Below are 11,407 nucleotides of genomic sequence, written 5' to 3' on the forward strand. Positions count from 1 at the left end.
GCCAATGCCCACCAGATGTCTCAAATGTTACCCCCTTCCCAGTTTCCCTTCTGCAAACCCCCTATGACCTCCCCCTCCCCTGCCTCTATGAGGGTGCTCCCCAACTCACCCACCCACTCCAGCCTCAGTGCCCTAGCACTCCCCTAGGCTGGGTCATCGAGCCTCCACAGGACCAAGGGGCTCCTCTCCCACAGATGCCAGATAAGGCCAAGACTTGTTAAACCCTTTCCTAATGGCTAGGACTTATTCCTAGAAACTGGAGATGCCATTCTCCTTGTGAAGCCACCATAGAATTCTGTTGCATAAATACTGAACCTCACTGGTTCCCACTCATTTTCTCTTAGCGTTGCCCATGCTCCCACCACGGTGTTGAACCCCAAGTCTGCCTATTAGCTAAATATAGCCTTATAGAGTGTTCTAAAGAAGAAACCATAGAACTGGAGGAGAGGCTACATAGGTCGTAATGTCCTTTCCTCCTCAGATCCTGCTCTGTCACCGACATACTGCTAACACTGCTACCTGATTTGCTATTTGGTTGTGTTGTTGCTTTAAACAGTCTTACTTAGCAGCTTTGGTCCCCATGCTCAGCTCAGGTTAGTACTTTCCAATGACCTGAATACAATCAAAATTATTATTTTTAATTTCCTAGTGAAATGAAAGTATTAAAGCTACTTTTTTATAAGAAAATTAAAATCACTGGGTAGCCTCGAACTCAGAAAGATCCATCTACCTCTCTCTGCCCCGTGAGCACTGGGATTAAAGGTATGAGCCATCATACCCATTAAATTAAAAACATTTGATGGCTTGAAAAATCTCTATATCATTTTGAACTTTATTTAAATTTCCAGTAATGTTTTTCTTAGAAACAAAACCAAATGCAACATCTTACTTTTTAAATGTATAAATTACAAAATAATATACTTCCAAGTAGAAATAAAATGGAATGGCTAAATGTTCAAACATCCAGCTATAAGCTCAAGGAAATATGTTTTAGAAGATCGCCCAATAGTAGAACACTTGCCCATGTTCTGCTATTCACTTGACCAAGATCCAAGGTTCAACCTCTAGTACAACACAGACACAATCAAAGATGAAGAGGCTGGACATGCTAAAGAGAGTATTTTTTAAAATTTAATTAGACTGATGACAGAGCACATAGGTATTTTAAGGAAAATAGTAATAAAGTTAAATAGATATAACCAATTACATACTTTGGTTGTTTAGAGCAAATAGTATCTTTTTTCAGGTTTCCATAGACTATTTATATCACATAAACCAAAATATGCAAAAGGGAAATTAAAAATTATGAGACAAATGGTTAAAGGCCAACGAATGTAAAGAGAAAACTATACAGCGGGTTTCTCATAAAAAGTAACTTTCATATATTAATAATTAATTTTAAATTTTAAGTCATTAAAATGTTCCCTATTAAAAGAGAAAATTATTTGTGGCATAAATCATAAGCACAAAGGAAGTCATCTACTTAAAGTCCATAGAAAAACTGCTGCTCTTGGTACTTACTGGAGATGCAAATTAAATTTGTGGGAGGAAAACTCATTAATGCGCAGCCAGAACTTTCTAAAGCGATGGGCGGTGCAATAAAAAAGATCATCAGTCCTTTAAAGTGGCTTTTGTACTGAGGTCAGGGTGGCAGGAAATGGAACTAATACTTTCTGTTTTTCTTCTCTTCCCCAGCTTCCTGGCTGACATCTTATCTATGCCTGGTCTTCTACATTGTTGGGCAAACGAAACCACATTGTGAACGTCCTCAAATGCCGTGGAAATATGGAAAGAGGTGTAGATTGTGCTTCTTAATAATCAACGCTAGTGCAGTCGAGGCTCATGAAGTAGAACCAGCCCATTACATGCAGATGTCTGTGGTTGGTAGGTTACAAGACAATCAAACTGATCTCTCTGGGTTTGTCAGTAGATGTCAATAAATAGTCATTCTACACTTGGTCACTGTGCCATGCAGAAGGCCACATGCCCCAGCTGAAAGCGTAAAGAAAGCAGACTGGCTCAGGAGACTGCTGAGATGTATCAGCCAGAGATCAAGCCTGAGCGTTGCCTTTGCAGAGGTCTCCAGATCAGTTTCCAGCGCCCACATCAAGCAGCTCACAACTGCCTGTCACTCTGGCTCCAGGAGATCCACTGCCCCCTTCTGGCCTTTGAAGGCAATTGCACTCATGTGCACATCTGCATTGCTAAAAACATAAAAATAAATATTTTTATTTTAAAAATAGACACTATCACACATCTTGTCCATGGGCATGGATGAGATTGACTAGTTCATGCGAGGGACCCAGGAACTTGAGACTATTTGGTCTAATGTTGGTGTGAGCAATTATTTTATAACCCATCTTTACACATTTGCAAAACCCACAGATGGGGCTTAGGCAGGATCCAAGTTCTAACTTGACTGTAGGGGTCTTGTGTTCTTACCCGGACTCTACTCTCAGATGTGGACATCTGTTTTTGGAAACTGAGGCACTGCCTGAAGATAAAGAATCCATCACGATTTATATAGTAAATTTTGTAAATCCATCTTCTCTGACTTTCTCATCAGCAAGAATAATGTGATACAGAACTCTTCCAGATCCCTCCCCCTAGAGAAACAAAACAGTTTTGAGGAGATAACTAATGGAGCGGCTATCTTACCTAAAACACAAATAGCAGAACAGCTGTAGACGCAGCTACATGTAGATCGTTGACGTCAACTGTGGCACAATGGTGACAAAGGCCAGGCACAGATGATAAGTGAGCCTAGAAACTTAGGCAGGAAACATGGAAAGGCCATAAGAACACCAGTAATTGGTGGCGTTCTCACAAATCATCAGAGCCAGATACCGGAATATTAGCACAAAGTACATGCCGGGCTCTGAATGTCTGAGCTGCGTGTCCTCATTTCTTTGCCAAGACATCATGGGAAAATGACTGAGGTTTATTCTTGTACGATCCAGGGCAGTGATTCTCAACCTTCCTAATGCTGTGACCCTTTAATACAGTTCGCCACGATGTGGTGGCCCCCACCCCCAACCATAAAATAGTTTCGTTGCTATTTCATTACGGTACCGTAATGTAAATATCTGATATGTGATCCCCATGAGGGTCGTGACCCATAGGTTAAGAACCACTGATCTAGATGAACACTTTAGAACTGAGTTGTCCCTCCATTCTTCCTAAATTCTGGGCTTGTTCTCAGCCCATTGCGGGAGTATACAGTCCCTCTGTCTATAACATGCCTCCCATGACTTTCCCTGTCTGGCTCCTCCCACCATTTAGGTCTTAGCTTAAACAGCAAGAATTCTGAGGATACCAACAAGTGACCTGGGGAAGGATCATCATTCAGGCTGAGGGAGGTGACTGAGCACAAGGGATTTCAACAATGCTGAGCGTAAGTTTGGAGCACAGAAAGCAGACAAGCACTAGGTGAGAGGGTCAGCCAGATGGCAGAGGTGGCACCTACATGTGGGTCTTTAAGGAGTTTCCTCTTCAACTAAAGCATAATAAGTAGGCAGAAGGATTTTTAAGCAGGACGATGAGAAAAGCATATGTTGCTGATCTTGAGCTGAAACGAAAGAAGCTTTGTAGTAAAGAATGAGGCTTGGTCATGGGTCAACCCTGGCACAGTAGAGGCAGAGTCTGTTGTCTGACATCCTTCTGCCTAGCACTGTTCCCCAGGACCCAAGGCACCACTGCCTCCAACCTCAACCCAGAAGATGAGCCATCGCCCGCGCTCTGAACTTTCTCTCACTGTTCCCAGAGCATCAAACTGCTTTCCAACTCAGGCCTGCCCCACCCTGTAGGCTGTTTCCTCTGCGTGCAAAGCTTTTCCAGTTCCCAGCCTGTTCACCCCCTTAATGCCTCTCCCTCCTGGCTCAGCTGAAACACCTTTTCTCCAGAGAAGCCTACCTTGACCTCCCCTGCTCTGGATGACATCGGTCACCTGATGCTCTAATTCCCCTGGACTACAGCTCCAAGAAAGTCTCGTTCATTCAAAGCATTAACCACAGTATACATTCAGATGAAAAGGGAATCTAGCAGTTAACACCCCAGATTTTCTACTTGGCACCTCAGTAAACATAGAAAATAAAAATAATACTTAGGTAAACTGAGCCTTCGTTTTATCATTTGGAAAATAAGAACAATGAAAGTTCCCGTTTATCTATTTAGAGAGTGACATAGTATCTTACACAAACTTCAGTGTTCAGTAGGTACTTAACACCGTCATTCCTACGACAGTACTTTGTAATTGTATATTAACAAGGTTGACTGATTAGTGCCTTTCATTCTTAACAGTCTAAACTCTGAAATGAGGAGGGGTCAGTGAGGGCCAGGTTTAACAAGGCAGCATGCCTCACTTACAGTAAAAGTCCACTTAATGTCGAATGGATTTATATTGTTCTTGGACGCAGGATTCATTGCCTAGGAAGATTCTTGCTGGATGTTCATGACAACATGGAGTCTGGTCTGAAAACGTGACTCAGGATAAAACTTAGGATCGTGTTTATCCTAATCTGCTCTGGCTGGTATACCACCATAGACTTGGGGGCTATAAGCAACATAATTCTATTTCTCATAGGTCACAGAGTTAGAAGGTCCCAAGGAAAGCATCAGATTCTGTGTTTGTGAAGAAGCCACTTCATTGCAGCGATGCCCTTGTCCCTGTACTTCTAGTGCAGGAGCAAAGTCCTTTTTTTAAAAAAATTGACTTCACATCAGATCGCAATGCCCCTCCTTCCTCTCTTCCTAGCCCCACAAATCCTTTCAAATCCCTTCCCCCATTGCACCCTCCCCTTCTCCCCATAGAGGGCTAAACACCAAAATTTATAAAGAACTCAAGTTAGAAAACCACAATCCAAATAACCTAATTAAAAATGGAGTACAGAGCTAAACAGAGACTCTTCAACAGAGGACTGCAGAATGGCTGAGCAGCACTGAAAGAGAAGTTCAACATCCTTAGTCACCGGGGAAATACAAATCAAGACGATCCTGAAAGTTCATCATACATCCATAAAAAATTCTAAAATCAAAAAACTGAAATGATAGCATATGCTGTCAAGGACGCAGAGCCAGGGGAAAACTCCTCCATTGCTGGTGGTGGAAGTGCAAACTTGTACAACTACTTTGGAAATCAATTTGGCAGTTTCTCAGAAATCTGGGAATAGCTCTACATCGAGACCCAGCTATACCACACCTGGGCATATACCAAAAAGGTGCCCTACTATATCACAGGGACACTTGATCAACTACGTTCATAGCAGTTTTATTTGTAATAGCCAGAAACTAGAAACGACCTAGATGTCCCTCAGCGGAAGGTCTTTTGTTAACGTCAGCAACCTCCGTGAGCAGCCTTCCAATGGCACCATCACATAATGCTGTCAGTCCTGGAGGCAAGGATCTCAATACACGTGTTCCTGCAAGCACATATTCAGACCGGAGCAGTAATGCCCTGGCCTCCTATCTGGTTATCATGAGTAGCCTCTGCTGTCCCGACCTGTTCTTTGGAATCCATTTCGGTGCCGACTTCAGCCTGAGAACAAGCCATGACATTCTCATACGGAAGTACTCTCCTTCCAACACAGGCGGGTCACAGATGGGGATCTGTAACACGGATTTTTAAAACGAGCAGAGGATGATATTATATCCAAACAAGAGGGAGAGGTCACATTGGCTTGGAAAGTTATAGTGTTGGGGGGGGGGGGGGAGGACAGAAGTGGAAGGAGTCGTAGTTTAGGAAGAACATCAGAGTTCCAAGCACGGAGCAATGCTCAGACGCAGGCAGGCCGGGGTAAAGTCGGCACATCCCCTGCTGCTGCCACTGCTGTTGCAGTATATACTTACTTACCTGACAAAGAGGAGCTTTCTTCAGCTCAGAATCCAGAAGTACCTGATCACCGAGAACTCACGGTTCTCTGGGCAGTGCCTCCTTGCACAGTTGGTGCTCACCCAGGGAACTGCTACGGTGCTGAGGCTCCATTCACAGAACAGCACCCATGGCAGGGGAGAGGGAAGCAGGGGAGAGGCAACCATAGGTGGGATGCTCCTTCAGAAACTCTGAGGTGGAGCTAAGGGCGGCTGAGATCCAGCCAGGGCCCAGGAAAGTATAGATTCTGATTATATTATTTGTGAGTTCCTTGTTGTCTCATGTATATACTCCCTGTCCCCCGTGTGTGTATGTTCATATTTATGTGTGTTAAAGACAGGTGCGTGTGTGTTACAGTGTATGTGTGGCCCCAGAGGATAACTTCTGGTATCATTCTTCACCTTTCTCTTGTTGGAGACACAGTGGACACATTGTAAGCCAGACTACTTGGCCATGCGTTTCCTGCCTCTGTGTCTCATCTTGCCGCAGGAGCACTTAGATTGCAATCGAGTACTGCCATAGGCAGTTTTGCATGCGTGCTGAGGGTCTGAACTCAGCCTCCATGCTTGGATAGTAAGCACATTACTCACTGAGCTACATCCCGGTCCCAACACAAACCACTTCACTGAATTCTTACAGTAACCACGGCCGTATTTTTATTCCCGTTTTAAAGATGACACTGGCTTCTAGAGCAGCTGGTCAGCTTGTGTAGTGCACATATATGAAGTGCATACCTCCAAGGCCTGGGTTCTCATTTCATCAGACTATGTTGCACATGTCAGAAACCTCCAGGAAAAAAAGAAAGAAAGAAAGAAAGAAAGAAAGAAAGAAAGAAAGAAAGAAAGAAAGAAAGAAAGAAAGAAAGAAAGAAAGAAAGAAAGAAAGGAAAAACTGGAACTAATTTGGTTACAAATAGATGTCCAAACAATAGCAGGATACAAAACTTGTATTTACTCATGTAGGATGGCATAAGAATAACAGTGCAAATACAACAGAACATTCATCAGGGGACTGGACAGGTACCCAGTTCCCAAAAAACTGAGGATAGCTACCTTGTTCATATGATAGCATACTAAGACACTATCGGGCTCTGAATCACCAACAAAATTAAATTCAGTCCCATCACTTATCTTTAAGGTACCCATAATGGTATCATAAATATAGGAAGTATTTCACCTACTAGATACTTAATACTTGGTCCTTAGGTTTTGCACCGGAGTAGATATATTAATTCAGCTGCGTTGAGTATTGATACCCTGTAGTACGTTTAGGCGGGCCTTAAGCTTTTGGAGAAAGGCAGAACAAAACCCCACATACCTCCTGATCCTGAAGCTTAAGCTTTAGCAGATATAGATATCCTATAAGATTCCTATTAGGAAAGCAAAATGGATGGGAGCAGGGAGGATGCGTTGGCTCAGGGGGGTGAAGTCACTTGCCTCCAAGCTCAGCCACCTGAGTTTGATCTGCAGGGCCCACACAGTAGGAGAGAACCAAGTCCCAAAAGTTGTTGTTTGAGTTCCATATGCATGCTGACACACAAAAATAAACAAATATATACATAAAATTAAGAGGGGGGGTCTTTGGAGGAGTGGCTACCGCACCAGCATGAGGACCTGAGTTCTGATCCACTGTGTCTATGTGACAACCTTGTCACAGCGGCACATGCCCTCCATGGGGACATGGAGACAGAAGGATTCCTGGATTGTGCTGGCTAGACAGTCTAGCGAACTGGCATACTCTGGATTCCGATTCAGTAAGAGATCTTGTCTCAAAAAAAAAAAAAAAAAGAATAGAGAATGACTGAGGAGGCTGAAGTCAACATCTGGACTTCACCCACATGTGCACACACACAAAAGAAAGTGAAAGGGGATCAAGTGGAGGAGGATGGGGACAAGAGTGGGTGAGAGAAGATGACTATGACCAAACGGTCATTATATGGGTGTGTACGAAAATGACATAATAAATGCCATTACTTTTTACAATTAATATATGACAATAATACATTTTCTCAGGGCCAGGGAGATGGCTCAGTGGATAAGAGCACTGGCTATTCAGGGACAATGACATGAATGGATTTTAGCACCCATCAAAGCTAGACATGGTCACATATGTCTGTAGTGTCAGTAGTGGAGGGCAGAGACAGGCAGGCAGGTGCCGGGAATTCACTGGCCGGGGCAGCCCGATTGAAAGAGCAAGCTTCGGGTTAAATGTCTCAAAAATATAAAGTGGATGGCAGTAAATGCTATGTCCTCTTCTGGCCTCTACCTACACATGCACACATGCACATAATCACATGTACACATGCAAATCTACTGCTCAGATATAATAGAGAGAGACAGAAAGAGACAGAGAGCAAAATTATTGTTCTCATATGAATTAGGTATGTAGGTTACTTTGTACCACATACCTTCAGAATTAGCTTGCGGTTATCTGAGCACCTCGCTAAATCTAAGCCAAGCCATTTGGAAATCAGGACATGTCCCTTTCTCCACCTGTCATGTCTTCAACACTTTCAGATGACACCACAGCACTCAGATCACATAAGCCCCTTCGATACACACAGTCTAAACTCAACCAATATTGCAGTGCCAGGATCCAGAGCGATTGAAGGAAGGGAGAGATCGTGTTCCATCCAGTTGGATCCAGCATTTTGGAAGCTATCAGTTATCTGGATCTAGGGAATAAAGCTGAAGGACTCTATGCCTGCCTCAACCCTGTCTCCAGCTGATGTGGGCCAAAACTGCAGAGCAGCCACCCGCCTTGCTTCTGGTCAACAGGCTCTTTTGAAGCATCATTTGTTCATCTTCTCAGAAGCACCTCTGCCTTGCGGATTGTCCCTCCTGCTGTTCCCACCGGAAAGGAGACAAGAGGATAAATAACCTTTAGCCCATCCCTTCAGCTCCAAGGATCTCTGTGCTGGAAGCAATGTCTCTTGCTTTCTTCTTAGAGACCTGCCTCCTCCCCCTTTCCAGCTGGCACAGAGTCACAGGGCTCCTGCCAGGCTTCAGAAGGGACAGTCATTTGGTGATGCAAGAATTCAGACTGTGCTTTTGGTGAGAGCTGCCAAAGCTCTGGAGAGCCTGCTTAGGAGGGGATGGGGGGACTCTGTCTGGTTGGATATTAAATACTATTATTGACCCTTTTGAGCCAGGCTGTCAAACTGAACCTCTCCTATGGTGGGCTATGAGACATGGGAGAAATTCCACTTATGTCATACCTCAAAAAGACAAGCCCTCTACACAGCAAGAAAACAAGTATGAGCCTGAGGACAGTTCCCTCCAGGGGAAATTATTCAGGGGACAGAGGACAGAGGTGGCAGAAGGAAGCCATGGACTACATAGGGGCTACTTGCCCCTAGATCTGCAATTCTGTGATAAGTGGGTGTGTCTGACAGTGGACCTGTGACGGCTGGCTCTTTCCACACTCTTGACCTCTTGGTAGGGAGTTTGTGAAGCAAGCTTTCCCACCCAGAGCCTGAGGAAAAGACTTGGTCTGAAACAGTGATCTGGGAATAGCCGGGATCCACTTGCTGTCTGGCTTCCCACATCCAGGGTAATGTGAGCTCTCTGTTTTTTTCGTTACTCCCTGCTTATCACATCAGGCGGCTCTCCTGGGAAAGTGGTTTCATTTCCAAGAAACCTGTTTGGCTTCTCCTCCCTTGAGCTCTTCCCGGACCCTTCCCACCTCCCTCAGTGAAGCGCTCCTTCCTTTCGACTTCCCGAACCCATACCAGAACCAAATCAGCTGCTTTCCCTTTAAAGTCAGAAAAGTCAGCTGCTTAGAGACTCTTACCTAGCACCATGCCTGTAAAGGACAGAAGGTTAAGATCTGGGCAGAGGTGTCTTGCTGTTGCTTTTCCAGGTTGGAGCCTGCTCACCAGTGTGGGCAAAAGGATTTCATACTTCAGTCCCTTCTGTGGGCACAGGCAGCGACTTGGGTAGAGATCTTAGTTTGATTTCTACCGCTGAGATAAAACACCGACTGAGAGCAACTTGAAGAGGAAAAGGAGTCAGGAATTCAAGGCAGGAGCCTAAAGGCAGGAAATGAATCCGAGGCATGCTGCTTTCTGGCCTGCTCCCCATAGGTTGGTACGGCTTCCTTTCTTATGACACCCGGGACCACCTCTCCAGCGGTGGCACTGCCCACAAGCAGCTGGGCCCTCTCACATCTGTCATTAATCAAGAAAATGCTCTACAGGCTCACCTACGGGCCAATCTGATGGAGGCATTCTCTCATTCAAGGTTCTTCCCAGAGAACTCTGGGAAGATAACTCCACGTGCCAAGTTGACCAAAACCAAAACAGAGCTGACACTGATAATGTCAGTGCCCAGTGTGCTTGCGCGGGGGACTTTTCTTAAGATTCTTGGGGACTATAATCTGAAAGGTGACTAAAGCAAGATATGCGGTCCAGCCCAGCCTCCAATCTCCAGGACAATTTGTCTCAGAGCTCATGGGTGTAATGGAAAGGTTGAACATCCTCTGTTGTTCCACATGACTCATGGGAACCTGGGAATAGTCTTAGCTAACTAAAGACTCGATGGACAGTCACTTCTCATTTGGGTGGAACTAGGGGTATAACTCCTCAAATGAAGCACCTACCACATATGTTTTCTTATTTTTAATTTCTCACGTTTTCTTCAATATGTTTCCCCCTACCTCTTCACATTTTTTTCTGTTCATATTATTTTATTTTAAATTATGTATATGAGGGTACATGCTCGTGAAGGCAGGTGTTCACAGAGTCTATAAGAGGGCGCACAACTTCCTTGAGCTAGAACTACAAGTGCTTCCGCGTCTCCAGGCAGCGGTGTTGGGAACTGGAATTGGGTCCTCTACAAGAGTAGCAAGTGCTCTTAATTGGTAAGTCATTCTCCACTTCCATTCCTTTCTTTTCTTAAAGTCTCACCCATAATGACTATGGTAGAAGGTCCCCACTATGTCTCACATAACTACTGTCAGGAACAATGTCACCCAAAGGCCACCAAGTTCTCACTGGCTTGATGCTTTAGAAAGGATTACCTTGACTCCCTGACACTTATGCCCTGCCCCTGACCCTGACCCTGACCCTGACCCTGACCCTGACCCTGACCCTGACCCTGACCTTGACCCTGCCCCTGCCAAATCCAAGCACAACAAATGCTCTTTGACTTCTTCAGGAAACTAATCTGGGTCTCAATGCGTGACTCTACTGTGCAAAGTGTATTAGCACAAATGGTTGATGACTGTTGGTCTTTCTAATTCTTGTGTTAGCATACTAACATGATACCTTCCACAGCCAAGTACACAACTGTCACCCGCTGCCTACGTCTAGATGGAGCTGTTTCTTTTAGAGAAACACACTGAACTTCAAAACTCACCTCAGGCAGAGATAGTTTGTGGACTCTATGGCCCTGTCCACGGCCCTTTTACTGTCTCCTCTCCTGTGTTTATCTCTTTTCTTCATTCCCTCCTTTGTGATAGTCACTACTGTTAATTTCATAAGATCTAGAACCATGCTGGAGACAAGCCTCTGGGCTGGAGGGATTATTTTGATTGGATTAA

General features: G+C 44.6%; 1 long non-coding RNA gene across 1 annotated transcript; it reads right to left on the bottom strand.

Moving 5' to 3' along the window:
* Positions 1 to 1,121: 1,121 nt before the first annotated feature.
* Positions 1,122 to 9,893, bottom strand: LOC110331170. The gene is made up of 4 exons (XR_002381004.1): positions 9,769 to 9,893; positions 5,498 to 5,604; positions 2,659 to 2,763; positions 1,122 to 2,494 (listed from the first exon to the last, which is right to left on the bottom strand). It is a non-coding gene; the product is annotated as an uncharacterized LOC110331170 (long non-coding RNA).
* Between the last annotated feature and the right edge of the window lie 1,514 nt (positions 9,894 to 11,407).

Source organism: Mus pahari, chromosome 14, assembly GCF_900095145.1.
Source record: "Mus pahari chromosome 14, PAHARI_EIJ_v1.1, whole genome shotgun sequence".
NCBI lineage: Eukaryota > Metazoa > Chordata > Mammalia > Rodentia > Muridae > Mus > Mus pahari.